This window comes from Silene latifolia, chromosome 1, assembly GCF_048544455.1.
Source record: "Silene latifolia isolate original U9 population chromosome 1, ASM4854445v1, whole genome shotgun sequence".
Lineage (NCBI taxonomy): Eukaryota > Viridiplantae > Streptophyta > Magnoliopsida > Caryophyllales > Caryophyllaceae > Silene > Silene latifolia.
The window spans coordinates 130,782,518-130,799,868 of record NC_133526.1 but is presented as its reverse complement, the minus strand read 5'-3'; the positions used below and the strand labels follow the sequence as shown (position 1 = coordinate 130,799,868).

The 17,351-nt window shown below is 45.6% G+C and overlaps 1 long non-coding RNA gene across 1 annotated transcript; it reads left to right on the top strand.

Moving 5' to 3' along the window:
• The first annotated feature begins 15,717 nt into the window (after positions 1-15,717).
• Positions 15,718-16,803, top strand: LOC141603338 (uncharacterized). The gene is made up of 2 exons (XR_012525271.1): positions 15,718-15,832; positions 16,459-16,803. It is a non-coding gene; the product is annotated as an uncharacterized LOC141603338 (long non-coding RNA).
• The last annotated feature ends 548 nt before the right edge of the window (positions 16,804-17,351 follow it).

Sequence of the window (17,351 nt, the reverse complement as noted above, 5' to 3'; positions counted from 1 at the left end):
CTACAAAACCACGCAGACTACTGCTGGGCACCCTCCAGCTCGGCAACCCTCGCCATAAGAGCGGCAATCTCGGCGTCCCGAAACTCGAGCTCCCTCGACAAACGAGCCGTCTCCTCCCGAGACTGGGTCAACTCTCGCTCCAGCTCACGATCGGCCTGTGGACAACAAGAAATTGGCTCATGTCAATCGATTCAAACAAAACTGAAAAACCAAAGATCAAGGAAAAACAAATGAGGTTCATACCTGACGACCTCGACCGCCGATGAGTGCCTCGATGGCCGTAGCTCGTAGCCGGTTGGCCACCCTCCATAGTGCCACAAACCGAGATGGCGCAACCTGCGTTTCAAAAGAATTCTCAGCAAACTGAACAAGTTCAATCAAATGTGTTCTTACACGAAAACTATGCAAAATAGGAACTCACCCTCCGAATCAGATGCTGCCAGTCATCTAGGCCAGCATCCGTCACAGCCACGTCAAAGTCACGCAGCTCGGAGATCGTCGTCCTCCCAGTAGCGTCAGTGTACTCGAGGGTCTCGGGGTACTCTGGGGGCTCGATGCCCGCCGCCTCAACCTCCTGCAAAGACAAATGGCTCTCGTTAATCGATGATCTTTCGTCGCGATTCTCGAAGATCAAAATCCAACAAGAAGCAAAAGATACTCACCACTACCGGCCAATACGCCAACCTCCCGTAAAGGAACGCCGAGTAATCCTCGTCAGGGAGAAGGAGGTCGTCGCCACTAGCACCAGCCAGGTCCGCCTCCCTCTCAGCCTCAGAAGGCTCCCTAAACATCGTCCTAGGAGGATCGACGGGAACCGTCAACGCGCCCCGAAAACACTAACGAGCTAACCGCTCGCCCAGATACCACACAGGACCCATCGACGTCCACAACAGCAGCCGGCTCGAGCTCCTAGGTCGAAGGACCTCAGCAACAAAAGGAGGCGCTCCAGCGTACTCCGCCCAAGGTCTGGGCACCCACTGCGACAATATAAAGGCAAAGATCATTCCTATGATCAATTAAAAGCAAAGTACAAGAGATGTAAATACGAGTAGGATACTCACGCTGCTCAGCTGAAGAGCGTTCACATCCCGCCGGTAGACATTGTGAGAAGAACGCTTGCTCTTCGTCCGGCACATGACCCAATCCCTCACCACGGGGTTGGCCCTCTCCAGCGGCTCCGTCCTCTTGGGCGCGAGGCCCGGAAAGTAAGAGTACACCCACGCCTGCAAAGCATAATAATCAATGACGATCTGTCGGTCGTCGATAAAGAAAGAAATTGACTCTGGCCTAAAGGAAGGTTCATACCTCCAACAGTAGCCCAGGTCCGACGGCACCAGGAGAAGTCCCCTTCTCCATCAACTCCGGACGAACCATGGCCCTCATAAAGCGGATGAGGACCGCAAAGCCAGCAGTGACCCAGTCCCAACGCCCTAGGGAGCTCAGGTCAGAAAGAAAGGGGAGAAGCTTCGTCGACAGCCTCTCACCCTTGTCTCCGAGGTAAATCGAAGACAAGAACCACCAAAGCCACAGACGAGCCCTCTGCTCAGCTGTACAAGGAGGGGGAGCCGTCTCCCTCCCATCGATCACCACCGATGCCGGGGTCTTCCCCGCAAAGTAATCTCGAACGTAGGTACTGGGTACCAAACCCGGCACCGCAATAGCCTTCGGCGACAGGTTCCAGCCGATCAACCTCCTCGCCTCGGCCGAATCCGCCCTCATGCCAGTCTCCGGCCACACCATCTCCTCAGTCCCACACGGCAGACCAGAAATCATGCCGTAGTCCTCCAAGGTGACTCCCACCTCACCAAAAGGCAGGTGAAACGTGGAAGTCGTATCCCAAAATCGATCCAAGAAAGCGCGGACCAGGCTAAGGTTGGCCCGCAATTTCCTCTTCACGATATCCCTCCAGACCTGAACCAGAGGACCAAACGCTCCACGCTCGATCATGGCCCTCTCCTCCGCCGACAGCTGCTCGTAGTGCTCCATCGCCGTCGTGTAACCCGAGAACGACCTAATGTTCCCGGCCTCCTATAATGATTCGAAACAAAGCTATCTTTAGTTTTGAATGAAATTTGAAAGGAAATTTGAACAAAAGTAGAAAGGGGTAGGTAATGAGTTAGGGAATTCCTATTTACCAAGCTCTTCACCGTCCTGTTGGACAGGTGACCCTCTGCAGCCCACACAAGGTGCCTACTCTCCCAGGTCTCAGCCCACGCGGGAGCTCCTCTCAGCTGACGACCCCCTCGTCCGAGGTGGGCCCGTCTCGGAATCTCCTCCTCATCAGCAGCCTCCTCCTCGTGTGCCTCGTCTCCAGTGGCCATCACCGCGTCGGTGAAAGCCTGCTCTAAAGCCTCCTCAACCACGCTGGCGTCTACCTCCATGGGAGTCCTCCCGGAAGTGGAAGCCTCATCACCTGCAGTATTAAAGCAAATTTAGGCCGCGTCACTTGACGACAAGCCTTTGTTAAGAAATTTTCGAGCCTTCAAGGCCCGGGAATTCCCCATTTCTGGCCATCCTTGGCCATGTTCTCACCAATTCAATCACTCATGTGACAAATTGGGTCAAGTCAAGTCCGAGTCAAAGCCTAGTTCCGGGTTCAAGTCGAAAATTCGGCAGCATTTCGTTGTAACGGCGATTATGCCCTAGAAGGTGCCCTGAAAAGTTGTCACAAACCAAACTTCCAAGATGACAGGAAGTTTACCCATCATCCAAGGGTCCCAAATATCAAATTTCATCACAAATGGGCAATCCTAAGGCCATTTTCGAAGCAGTTTACGATCTAGCTGTGAAACCGTCTCAAAATTCGCTCAAGGGCTCAAAACTCGACGAAAATTCAAAGCAAATACATGGTTATGTTCTTAACATTACCTATTATCCATTCCTATCATCAATTTGGCAAGACAAATCCATTTGGGGGAAAAGCCCCAAATTTTCGATCAAAGGGGTTGAAAACCCTAGTTATTGCGGCTCAAAATTCGACAAATACGGATGATTAATGCAAGATTAAGACACATACCTCGATTAGTCATATTTTAAGCAAGCTTTTGAATCCAACCTTGACGGAAATGGTGAAGATTTGAGAGAGAAATTGAAGGAAATGAGTTTCGAAATAATGAAACATAAACCTTCTGATTTCGCGATTTTACGCGGAAATTGCCAAATTGGGGAAAAGACGCAGCAGGCGCTGCGTCTCTTCCAAGTGACGCAGCTCTTGCTGCGCCTCTTCCTTTTGTTCCCTCCATACGAATTTTCAAAAATTCGTTATGAGTTCGTTATTCGTGGGCCCATCTTTGGTGCGCCTCTTCTTCAACGCTATTTTATCATTTTGGTCCGTTTCAACGATTTTCTTTCGTTCCGGCCCGCGTTTTATCCAACGCGACAATATTTTGCAGTATCGTCCCAATTCATTTTATCCCGCGCAGCAGTATTTTGCAGTATTGCTCAATTTATTTTCCCCCAGCGCAGTAGTATTTTGCAGTACTGCTCACTCAAGACTTCTCCTACGACGATCAAGATGTTCCTAGTCGTCAATATATTCCCCAACAAGAGTTCGCTTGAGACCAACGCAAGCAAATTCAACCTCAACCTCAAGTTTTTTGTCTGAGTTCGTTTGAGACCGACGCAAGCGGATTCCCCCAGCAGTTTCTACCGACGTCCTGCTGCTTTCAATATTTCTTGTTTCCCCGCGGAGTCCGACAGGGTGTCGTTCTCCAGAAGTTCCTATACCCAAACCTTTAGGTTGACCTTATTATTTGGCCTCCTTCCCGTCAATGCTTTCCTTTAGGGTCCCACACCCTAGCACCAATCCTTATATAACTTTTAGGTCTTACCCTTAGTTCCCAAGCTCAAACCTTAGCTCCTATGCACCTCCGAAAGCATCTCGAGAAGAAGTCTCAGGTATGGTCTCTTCTTATGGCTGGCGAGCCTCCTTACGTAGTCTAATGGACTTTAAACGACCCTCCCCGATAGTCGACAGACTCTAAAATGTTCCCGACGATAGGTCCTTGGCTCAGACCCCTTGAGCCGCCTCGCGTCGCCATAGTCGTCAGGTTGTAATCTTCGATTGACCTGATGGCTATACTTTGACTTTCGCCTTGTCCAAGCCTCGGTCAAAGTGGGGGCTCAGAGACACCTCGTTTCTGCACCCCTCGCAAACCACCCGGTGATGATTGGGCCGCATGTTTGATACGCGGAACGATTTGTGACAGTTCGTAAGATTATCGTCAAGTGATTGCTCAAATATTAATGTCAACCTCTTAGTTGTCATCTACGTCCCGATACGGTCGTTTTGGCAGTAATTAGAGTACATTCGAGTCGGGTCAAAAACCGTCTCCATTTTTCGATAATGTTAAATCACGAGTCGAATGTTCGGAATGTTAGGATATTTCTATTCCATATTTCTCAAATTTTATCTTTTGGCAAATAATATCCCGTAATATTTACATAAGATATTAAAGATAATCGAATTAATTCCGTCCTACCATAACTTAAACACGGAAATCTTTCTTAAGCAGGAGGAAACCTCCTGGGAATAGACGCAGCAGGTGCTGCGCCTCTTCCAAGAGACGCAGTGGCTGCTGCGCCTCTTCCCAGGCCCTTCTTTGCATGATTTACGTATCTTTTTCATATCTTTCCGAGATTCACTTCCAAAGAGTCTCCGAAACCCTATTCCTTCACGTGATTAGTATAAATAGGAGCTTTCGTTCCTCATATTTCTCACGCGAGTGTCCGCCCTTCTCTTCTCCCTTTGCATTCTAGACTTCGTTCTTACTAATTGGCGCCTACGTGCTTGAACATTCGACCACGTAAGCTCGGATCTTTCCGGGTACCAGCCTCTCCGTTGCATGACCGACCAATTTGACCACTACACTCAATCAATCTAATTAATCAACTTAATCAATCGTTTTCCTCTTACGAGGGCACTTTCCTTGCATTCGCGTCGAGCATCACTAATCGATCTTCTTAGTTCTTCTCGTTCCGTCAACATGTAAGTCTGAGGGTGTATTAATCTCTCTTTTATTTATTGTATTTTATTATTGTATAATCTATTGTAAGGTTTATGTCGAAAGTACCTCATTAAAACCGATTTCTAAAACCGTCTTTAAAACCTTTTTGCGGATTTCCAGTAGACAGACGTCGAGAAAAGACGCAGCAACCGCTGCGCCTCTTCGAAGGAGCGCAGCACACGCGCCTCTTCGTGAGGCTGCTGCAGTTCTCGCTTCTTTTCTTCTTCCTCCGTCCCTCGTAATTCGTATCAAATTTATTTCTTTTGTTTTTTGTTCGTCTGTTAATTCTTCATCATGATAGTTTAATAATTCATATGTATATTAGCCATCATCATTAACATGTTTTAATCGTCATAAATCCGACTCAAATCCCTAATAATCAATATTTGCGGGTTTTTCGTCATTAAATTCAATTCGAGTTTTAGAGATTCAATTCGTTCATGTTGAGTTTCTGGGATTCATTGTTGGTATATTTTCACCTGTTTAGTCATTAATCCGTCGTCAATTCATCATGTTTATAATTTATTCGTTTAGTTAGTTTAATTAATCGTTCATTAACATCGACCCTTCACATAATTAATCCGTTTATTTCCGTCTCATCCATGTTTTCTTTGTTTTATGACCTCAATCATATGTAATTAATCTGTTAATAACTTTCATCCGAGTCTAAAATCGCTAATCAATCCATAAAATTACCAATTAATATTAACGGTTTTGCGATTTCCGCTTCACGGCCGAACTCACCCTTGGAACAGACGACGCAAAGAATCGCTGCGCCTCTTCCAAAGGGCGCAGTGCCTGCTGCGCCTGTTCCAGGATGAGTTCTGTCTCTGAACTCCTTTTCTGCCTTGACGTAGTTATTTAGTTTACGTATTAACTAACTAATATCCGTAATATCGCCGATTCTGTTCGTTAATTCGTTTAATTTTGTCTTTTTATTCTTTTATTCCTTTTTCTCAAATCATCCGTTTTAGAGGTATTTTCGACATAAATCGCCTATCCCAATGTAATTAATGTAATTCCCATTATTGTAATTCATAATTATTGTATTTCTCTCTTTGCTTGTATGTTTTCACATGTAAATGAACATTAAATTCCAACTTCGACCAATTGTATGTTAAATTAATTGTTCACCGACTTAGTTAATTCTCACATGTTAGGATTAATCTATGGATGTTGCATTGCATGCATTATAGCCGACGATATATCGAGTACGAATAACTTCCCTAATCATTAGTAGAGGCCGCTATCGAGGCGGGCGGGATTAGGTGTTCGATCAAAAGAGCTTCCTAATACGTACCCTCACCCCTTACTCCAGATCTCCGTGAGCACCCGTGTTCATTGGCATCCACGAGAGTCATTCTAGACATAGAATGCTAAGGGTAACGATTGCTTAGTGTTCATGTCACTACTTTGTGTCTTGATATGACACGAGGTATTCGAACGGTTCCAATTTCCCATAAAAATTGGTGGCGACTCCTTACAAAATGCAAACGCTTGTTTTCGAGCCCCTTCACCAAGCGCCCCGTGGGCGGCCCGCTGTCCACATCGTGCAGGCCCCTGTGACCTTACCCGTATCGGCGCCAAGATCCCTGCCTGCAGCAAGCTGTTCAGCATTTCCGAATCTGAGAGAAAATTCCCAGACCTGCTTCCTGGTTTTTCACCTGCTTCTTCCTCCAATCCTCCTCAATCAGCCCACATTATGTCTTCTGGTAAGGTTTCTGTAACCACTTCCGTTTGCATGCTGTTGCTGCTGATGTTTTAAGCATTCTGTCGTCTGAGACTATATGTGCTTGCAGGTTCAAAAGTTGATCCGTTGGAACTCATCCTCCAAAGTGCTAAAAGAAAGAGACCTTCGCCGCCCACGATGTGGCCTCCGCCTCCAAGAGGAGTGCTCCGGCCGCCTCTTTTCGACTCCTCCCACAGTTTCGATTCTCGCCGCACGTGAGCCCCTGGAGGTTAACCCATTATCTCGCCATCCGCCTACTCCTCCTGCCAGTCCTCGGGCTTCATCTAGTGGAGGCATCATTGCTCACTTCCCAGAGGGCTTTGGGAACGTGGACAAGGTGCCTTATTGGTCAGAGATTGATCAACTGCTCTTTCCTCCTGTTGAGGAAACGTTTTCGGAGTTCACCCCAGAGGAGATGGCTGAAAATGACGTGCACAACGCCTTCATGGTAAATATCCTTCACTTTCTACCTGCCTGTCTGTCTGTTTACTTGGATTCTGCCTCCTGACTTCCTTGCTGACTCTTGATTTGCTCTGCCCCAGACCCTCCAGTCTGCACTCTACAATAGGAAGATGATCAACATAGTGCAGACGACCAGCCGTGCTACCGAGTGCCAAGAACCGGGAGTCGAAGGAGATCATTGCCGATTTGGCACAAAGAAGCGGATCGATCCGAAGGAGCGTGTGGTGGAGTCGAAGACCGAGCTTCTTGTCACCAAGAAGAAGCCGAAAAGAGGGGGCGATCGGTGGCGCGTACTCAAGCGGTGTGCAATACTTTCTCTGATTCCCTCAAGCGCTCTGATGAGAAAATCAGTGAGCTGATTTCCCTGGCCACCAATGTTGTTGCATATGCTACCTGGCGGGGAAAGATCAGTGGGATGCGTCTCGCCCCGAGGAGGCTCCCACCCACAGACCATAGAGGAAGAGGAAAAGCATTTGGAGATGCTCTACCCCGCTCAACCCGATCCGAGTATCGATGCTTGAGGTTGGTGAGGTGAATTCTCTGCGTTGGCCGAGTAGGTGCTTGGGGTGATTACGGAATGAGCCGGGATCTTTCTTGTGACGGAGCTCGGGAGCTATGACGGCCGAGGATGCTCAGCCAAGCAAGACGAAATGAGAGGTCGCAGCGGAGGAGATGCTGAGGTGGAGGTCATTAATGTGACCGATAATTAAGTTTTTATGTTTTGATGAACTTTTTGGCAGTCTGGCCCAGAGGTGGCAGACTTTGTAAGTTTTTTAAACTCTTCTTGTGTTTGCTCCGCCAGGGTGGCGGTTAAACTTGGGGCCGTATTTTTGGCCATATTTTGAAATGACCCTTGTCATAGTTTGGCAAGGTTTTAGCTTACATATCGTGTGTTCGTTGTTTCTCTTCCCTGTTTTTAGGAAATTTATGCTGTGTCAGTCTGGTTGACTGATTTAGGCGAGTCGTGTCATCCTGAAGGCTGACATTCTGACTCAGCTAGCTGCCGTGTCAGCCTGATGGCTGATTTACTCGTATGCCGCAATGTTAGGAGGAGTGGCCGTGTCAACCTAGGAGGCTGATTTAGACCAGCCTGGTCAGCCTGAAAAGGCTGATCCAATCCAAGCTAGCTGCCGTGTCAGCCGGATGGCTGATTTAGGCGTATGCCGCAGTTTTTTGGACTACTTAACCTTGTTCATGACGCAAGGTGTGTTCATCTCGTTTAATGCCAACATGGGCGTCATTGAGGCAAGTTTATCGTCATTCTAGGACCAGATGGAGATCTTTGCAGGATTCGGTAGCGCGAGATATCCCTACGTTCCATGTTCGTTTTTGCATGCATTTGGGGCCGATTAATTGCGATTAGTGCGAGCTACGTCCGGGGTGGTATCGGGGTATTTGGATAAGCGTATTCGGTTGTCGACCAGGCTCCCTTTCGTATGTTCCACGATCACTTTGGTGAGGGTGCTCCTTGTGGAGAAAATAGGTTGGGCATGTTGGAGTGCCGTGTGCCTTGTCACCCCGCGTTGGCGGTTGTGATCTGCTAGACATCCTTTCAAAGTACCATAGATACCAGAATTCAAAGTGATGTACTTAGAGAAGCCTGAAAATAAGAAAATCTATTAAAATGATGTGAAGTACCTGTCGCCATCTTATGGGTACCAGAGCAATTGTGGTCCCAGGACGCTGCCAGACCACACCATCCAATAGCAGTTTAAAGTTTTAAAAACAACTAAAGATACAAGAAATAAGAGTGAAACTGGCTGTATGCCTACTACCGGATTTTTATTTTATCTTTAAAAATGATTTGGCTTCTCATAGTACATTATTCTGAAAGCTAGAGTCTACTTATTATTAAAAGTAATATCTCTTCAGGTGAAGTATGTTCCATGGGCGTTGTATGATTTAACCGTCCATAGTCATCAGTCTGTATGCACCATGGGCAACAACTCCTTCTACCTGGTATGGTCCTTCCCATTTGTAGGCGAATTTACCTGCTTTTCGATTTTTGGTGTTTTGAAACACCTCTCGGAGAACTAGGTCTCCTACCTCCAGGAGCCTGACTTTCACATTCTTGTTGTAACTCCTGGCCACTGACTGTTTGTAGGCAGCCAGACGGATTTTTGCGCTTGCTCGCAGCTCGTCAATTGTGTCCAGGCTTCTGGTCATCTCTGCATTGTTCAGTTCCCTCGTCATATTTTTATACCTGTGAGTGGGAACTAGAACGTCTGATGGAATGACCACTTCCGCGCCAAACACCAGGCTAAAGGGTGTCTGACCTGTTGCTATCTTTGGCGTCGTTCTGTCTGACCATAACACTAGTGGCAATTCATCTGCCCACTTTCCTCCTAACTCCTGTAACCTCCTTCTCAGATTGTCCATAATGATTTTATTTGGATTGGATTGGCTTGTCCATTGGACTTTGGAGTCCTAGGTCTTGACTTTTTAAGGTGATATTCCACCTGGCACAGTATCCCTCGGTATCGTTGGAGATGAATTGTGAGCCATTGTCACATATGATTTCTGATGGGATACCAAATCTGCAAACGATGTTTCGTTTTATGAACGAAATGACTTGTTTGTCTTTTACCTCTGTGAATGCTTCTGCCTCTATCCACTTGGAGAAGTAATCTGTCATTGCTAGCATCCAGGTTCTGTTTCCTGTGGCCCGTGGTAGGGGGCCTACTATGTCCATGCCCCATGCCATGAATGGCCAGGGAGAGATAATAGGGTGCAGAGGCTCTGCTGGCTGGTGGATCATGGACGCTGAGCGCTGGCAGGCATCACATTTTCGTGCATACTCTGCTGCATCTGCTTTCATTGAAGGCCAATAATATCCCTGTCTGAGGGCTTTATTTGCCAGAGTCCTGCCCCCTGCATGGTTTCCACATTCGCCACTGTGGAGAGCATGCAACATAGTCTGTGCTTCTTCTTTGTCCAGGCACCGTAGGTAGGGGCCTGCTAGCGATTTTCTGAATAATATATCATCAATAAGTATGAAGCTGGAGGGCTTTATTCTAAAAGCTCTCACTTCCTTCTTATCATCTGGTAACTTGTTATGGCGCAGCCAGTCTAGGTAAGGTGTGCGCTAGTCGTCTGCTGGATCGGCTTCCTGGTTGGACGTCTGCCTGTTTGGCCGAGAGCTCTCACCTTCCTCTGTAACTGCTTGGATTTCCTTTTCGCTTTGTGGATCCTCCAGTTCACCCCTGTCTATTTCGTCTGCCTTCTGGATAGAAGGTTCCAGCATATGTGCTATTGGAATGCTGGATAGCTCTGTTGGTTTGAATGTTGCCCCCAGGGTTGCTAGGGCGTCTGCTTCCACGTTCTGATCTCTGGGGACCTGTTTAAGATTGCAAGTTTCGAATTTTTGATTTAATTCCTTTGCTACTTTTAGGTATGCTATCATCTTCGAATCTCTGGCTATAAACTCATCATTTACGTGGTTGACTATTAACAGAGAGTCGCTGGATATGAGCAGGTGTCTGACCCCTAACTCCAGAGCTAGCTTCATTCCCAATATCAAGGCCTCATATTCTGTTTCATTGTTGGTTGCCTTGAATTCACATCTTACAGCTTGCGCTATCAGGTCTCCCTGTGGTGATCGCAGAATTAATCCTACACCTGCCCCCCTTTGGTTGGAGGCTCCGTCGATATGCATCTGCCAGACTTCTGTCTGCTTGCTTCCTTCCAAAGTAAGGATCTCTGTATCCGCGGATTCGGATGGTGGATGAAGTCCGACATGAAGTCGGCCGGTGCTTGTGATTTGATTCTTTGTTCTAGGGTCGTATTGGATGTCGTATCCACCGAGGTGTACAGACCATTTAGACATTCTTCCGACGATTCGGGCTTCCTCATGATAGCTTTTAGCGGGTAGTTTGTCACAACATGTATGATGTGTGACTCAAAATAGGACGCAGATTTGCGAGATGCTACTACCAACTCTAGTACTAACTTTTCAAGAGATGTGTACCCGGTCTCTGCCAAGCAACGAGAGACTTGCTTACATAGTATACTAGCTTCTCGCTCCTTTTCTTGCTCTCGACCAGAAGACACTCTTCGCTACTTCTGTGACAGACTAGGTATAGGAATAATGGTTCTTCGGCTTTGGCTTTGACAAAGCCAGTGACGGGTTCTTGAGATAGTGCTTCGTGTGCTTGGTCTCGAAGGCTTGCTCGTGTTCGGCCGGTCCATTCAAACTTTCGGCTTTTCCTTAGTACGTCGTAAAATAGCCTCGCATTTGTCGAAGATCTTGAAATGAACCTGTTCAAGGCTGCTACCTTTCCAGCTAGTCTTTGAACATCCTTAGGTTTCTCGGGTGATTCCAGCTGTAAGACATCTTTGATCTGCTCGATGTTGGCTTCTATTCCTCTCTGAGTTACAATATAGCCTAAGAACTTGCCAAAAGATACCCCGAAGGTGCATTTAGATGGGTTTAATTTCATTTTGTATTCCCTGAGGGTGCTGAATGTTTCTGCCAGATGCCGCATATGATCTTTGGCCTTCTCTGATTTCACCACCATGTCATCAATATACACCTCCATTATTCTTCCTATCTGTTCTTTGAACATTCTGTTAACCAACCTTTGATATGTGGAGCCTGCGTTCTTTAGGCCGAACGACATGACGTTGTAGCAATATATTCCTCTCTCGGACATAAATGCTATCTTCTCTTGGTCTGCAAGATCCATCTTGATCTGATTGTATCCACTCCATGCATCCAGAAATGTTAACATCTCGTGTCCAGCTGTTGCATCCACCATTGCATCAATATGAGGCAGCGGGAATAGATCTTTAGGACATGCTTTGTTGAGATCAGTGAAGTCCACACATACTCTCCACTTCCCATTCTTTTTAGGCACCACCACTACATTAGACAACCATTCTGGGTATTTCACTTCTCTTATCTTCTTTTTCGCCAAAGAAGCTATCTACTTCCTGGTTGATCACCTTATTTCTTTCTGCTGCAAACTTTCTTCTTCTTTGTTGAATGGGTTTGCACTTTGGGTCCACGCTAAGCTTATGTGTTATGATGGATGGATCTATGCCTATCATATCATCGTGTGACAATGCAAAGCAATCCATGTTATCTTGCAAGAACTTGACTAGCTGCTGTCGTAAGCTTCCCGCACATCCTGCTCCAATGAGCACGGTTCTTTCTGGGTGCAGCCTGTCCAGGTTGATCTGATCCAGCTCTTCTGCTGGGGGTTCAATGTATTCATCCTGGATAGGCTGCTCCTGTAATTGCTATGCGGGAGGGCTGGCAGTGCACTTGAGCGCCTTTTTATAGCAGCCTCTAGCTTCCTCCTGATCTCCTCTTATTGTTTCTACTCCCCATGGTGTGGGGAATTTTATGCACTGGTGGTATGTTGAGGGGACTGCCTTCATTTGGTGAAACCATGGTCTTCCTAAGATGACGTTGTAAGTAGAGGGGCCATCTATAACCAGGTACCTGACTTGCTTGTTGACTCCTCCCACATAGGTTGGGATGACTATCTCACCTAGCGAGCTGGATGTTTCTCCGCTGAAGCCTACTAACGGAATAGTCTTCTTTTGTAAATCCTTCTCGCTGAACCCCATGTTCTCTATGGTTTTCAGCATGATTAAGTTGACCGAGCTTCCTGTATCTACCAAGACCTTTCTGAATGTGCAGTTGGCCATTGACAGGGTGATAATAAGTGGGTCATGATGTTCTCGTTCATCGTATGTATCCCCTTCATCAAAGCTTCTTTGGCGCAGATCACCGTGAGAAATTTCGCAAGAATTGGTGGCTGTCTCCTTTGATCTTGGTGGCATGTCTCTTAGTCTTTGAGTATGTCGGGCCGCTTAAGTCCGAGCCGCTTTGTTATCACGTTTATAATTTTAGTGCATGTGGGCGGGTCAGTCGGCCAGCGGAACCTACCTTATCTTGCCGCTTGCCCCCACGTGGTAATAGGTGGCTCAGCTTTCCTTGTTCGTACAGGCGCTTGATCTCTCTTCTTAATGTGTAGCAATCCTCAGTGTTGTGTCCGATATAATGATGGAATTCACACTTCTTCTTGCTATCCTTTCTCCAAGCTTGCTCTCCTACTGGTGGGTTGGGCCACCTGACTCCATCTCCCATCTCTCTGAGTGCCTTCAAGATTCCTCCGATACTTGTAGTGAACCCATACTCGCCGGGGTGGGGGAGTAGCCGATTTTCCTCGACTCTGTTGACTCCCCTCCCATATGGTCTGTATCTCTCGTCCTTCTTCTTTGGTGGTCCGGTTTCTTCCCGATTTCTCCACGGTGAAGTACTAGAAATACTTGGTGTGCTCTGTCGGCTCGGATAGGATATCTTCCTCCGTCCGATCGCGGCACCGCTTTTCCCGCATGCTTCGAAATTATGGCGGGGTGCATAGTCACCGCTTGTATAGGTCGGAGTCGTGGTGGAGGCCTCTTTCAAGGCTTCTACTTTGTTGAGACATCACACTCTCGTCATCGCTACCTTCTCGTTGTTAAATCCGGTATTGTATTCTCTAATGCTCTCTCCCGCCCCCGGACGATTCTCGGGTCTCCCGCGTGCTTCGTGGCTTTCTTTGCCGCTTGCGAATCGTTGAGTAAATGCGTTCACCAATTCAAGCAAATGTAGATATCGACTGTTGGGCGTGCTTACAAACCATCGAAGTGCCGGTCTGTTAGGGTGGACCGAATCCTTTGCATATGCAGCCTCCTTAACTTGTCCTATATATTACCGTCATCATTTTTCGCTTATATCTTTGGCCGATATGATCAAAGGGGTCTCTTGTGCCGTCGAAGAGAGACATATTTGGGTTTGTGAATCTCTTTTGGCATTTGTGACGGATATGGTGTCCACGAATGGTGAGTCGGCATAACTATCTAGAGCTGCTTTCTCGAGTGGGGGTGGTAGCCCTGGAACCCTGCTCAGCATCTCCTTTAGTTCCAAGTTCTTTGATTAGTTATATTGGCGGAACTGGGTCCTTTGTCATTGTCTCGCATATTTCCTCCCGATCCGGGTTCTTGAAGATTTCGATAAGCTCCGCAGCCGGGGGTTGTGGTAACGATTGTCCCTTCGCCAGTTCACTTCTTTGGTATGACTCGGATCCCGCTCACAGTGTCGATCGATTCGATTGCCGCAGATCGGCGACGGGGAGGCCACCTGTTTGTATCCCTACGTAGCTAGCTGGCTGCCAGCTATCTGGTGTGAGGTATCCTAACCCTCGTGGGGTTATCCTTCCATCTGATGGTATCGTAGCCAAATCCAATCTTGTAATTATTTCACCAGATCCGCTCGATGCTCCTTGCGTCGAGATCTACCAAGGAGATCTCCCCTCACTGTTCTATTCGCTGGAGTGTTGGACTGCTGCTTTAGGAGATCAATTTGTGCCCAGAGCTCTCCGTCTCTCCTTCTTATCTCAGCATCTGCTCTCCTTTGGTCTTCTCTCATGTTTTCCATAGCTTTCTGAAGATTTTCCACGCCGGCGAGCAGGATTTGCGTGGGACTGGGTGGCGGAGTGACGCCTGAGCTTGATGTTCCTTTATCTGATCTGACCTGAGTTAAGACAGCAGGGGTCCTGGGAGGTAGAGAGGCTTTTGTTGTCGGTATGATTCTTGAGGTATATCCGGGAGCCTGCGTGGCCACTGTCGATGTTGGACTTTGAGTAGACGGTGGTGGCGGCGATGGTTGCCTGCTCCCTGACATGGCTTCAGATGTTTGTTTTTCCATTGTATATCTAGAATATCAACGATTGACGACCACAATGCCCCACGGTGGGCGCCAAACTGTTTAGGTATTTTTACCCAAGTCGATTAATTGGGGTCAATGTAGTCTATATTCGTTGGTTGAATGTATGCTCGTTCGTGCGTCGTCGAATAAATAGGAAAATAAAGTGCGTAAAGTAAATTGACACGTAAGATTTTGGTGACGCGGAAAACCCAATGTGGGAACAACCGCGGGAGGGACGGTACCCTGCCAAGTATTGCACTATATGAATTGGAGGATGATTATAATAGTGACGTTTATACTAATCTTGCTGACGCTAGGCGTCTGGCCTGCAAGATCTCAGGTGGGTATATATTTTGTGAGAGATATACCGTGGTATTGATGTGAATGCGTAGGTGCGGTTGTCTTGAGTATGATCTTGAATGAATGTATGGATGAGTGAATTCCCTTCTTGATTTGCTCCCCTTGGCTATTTATAGGGTAAGAACCCTAGATACATCCTACCTCAAATATGGAAAGGGAATATTATTTCCATAAGGACTTCTTTCCAAACACGGACTCCCTTGCTAATTCTCCCCGATCTTCTTATCTTCTCCCTAACTTCTCCCTAACTTCTCCCTAACACTCCTTTCCTTAACACGTGCACCTTCTATGACGGGCCCTTGATCTTTCTTAAGCCCGTTTCCCCTTTTCCTGACCGCGGGCTCCCTTCCTCCTTATCACCCTTTTCGTAGTCTTTATTTTATCAAATAGGCCTTCTTTATTATGCTATTTTTAGCCCAAACATAAGTTCTTACTTTGGGGTAAGTTCTTAGGTGCTTAAGAGAGGAGGTGTTCTACCTTGGACACTTGAAGATGGAGGATCTTGCCAATATGAATAGCTCAAGAACAACCAAGATGGGTGATCTTGGTTGTGCCCAAATACTACCATTTCTCAATGTAAGGAAAATTGTTTCCCTCTTCTTTTATATTTAAAATAGCTTAAATATTACATGCATATTACATAGATCCAATGTTTTCTAAAATAAAGATTTTGATAACCTAATTAGAGAGGTCTAATTTTGGGGTTATGGTCCTTTAGACAATGTTTTACCTATTCAACAATTTCACTCCTTTTTTTCTTAACCAAACAATTTACAGAGTATTTTTTATTTCTCCATTTCCATTCTCTCCCTTATCCCTCCAAATTCCCTAATTCCAAAAGGCAATAATGAGCAATAGAGAAATCTCTATTCTAATAACTATTCTCTTTGTCTAAATTATTTGTTTGTCATATAAATCCTCTTTTTTTTTGGCGAGGGGTATACTTAAATGATTGCTTTAATTGTTTGAAGTTTAAAAATAACCCAATTTATGTTATGGAGTTTCTTTTTTATTGGTTACAGAGTACATCTTTTGTTCTGTTTGTGAAATATGCAATGTATATTCCAAAGAAATCCTTAGTGTTCTTTTTATTCTTTTTGGCCTTTTAAAAGCAATGGTTGTATTTTGTGTTGAAACTTATGCGTGTATCTAAGAATTGTCTGAATCTTTTGGCATTTTTTTAATCTTTTTTGTTTTCTCAGGAACAAGGTTGATGTGTGTTACTCTCAAAGAGCCAACGATAGAGGAATCGGCATGGGCACTTCGTTCCTTAGTCCTATCACTAGCTCCTTATGAACTCTTTTTCTAAGTTCCTTCGATGTTGAGATTGTTAACTACTCTTTACTTCTCTATAGTCATTTACAGATCAAATATTGGCACTAGCTCCCTATAAGTTATTTTTTTAGTATTATTTTAATACTTGGGGTTGGGATGGAAAGCTGTAAGCAAAAACAACAAAGGTCTTGCTATTACAATGTTAGAGCACTATTGTTAATGTTCTTTTATTGATCAACACCTTGGAATGTTGACCATTGTTTATGATATTCCTTCCTCACTATTACAGAGCCAAGGGTGTTGTCGAGATGACGGTATGACTCACTAGAATGATTGGATAATTAGTTATAAACGTGGATGTACTAAGCATAGAGATGCCGTCTGGGTAGACGTTGAGACAAAGCTCCTAGCAACTTAGTTGGAGCTCAAATGTTTCTTTATTTTTGGTATGTGCATTAGTTAAAATTATTATTATTATTATTATTATAGTGTTACCGCTTAGTAAAGATGGTGGCGATTAATGTGATTCTGATTTATATATGCAAAACTTTCGGATTACAAAAAAATGTGATCGTTAAATTACATAAGAGCCTTATAATTCAATGTGGGTTTTCATATGTTTTTCAAGTACAATGACAACGTTTAATTTATAGTTTTCGTAGATTGATAAATGTTTATTTTATGGGGGAGGGAAAACTCTTAAGGATTTTCAAATATTTTAGTTACGATTTATTAAGATATTTATATTCATCAGAAAGGAATAAAAAACGTAAGGAATCTATTAAAACCAGCAATTATTAAGCAATGAAATCATAAAAGC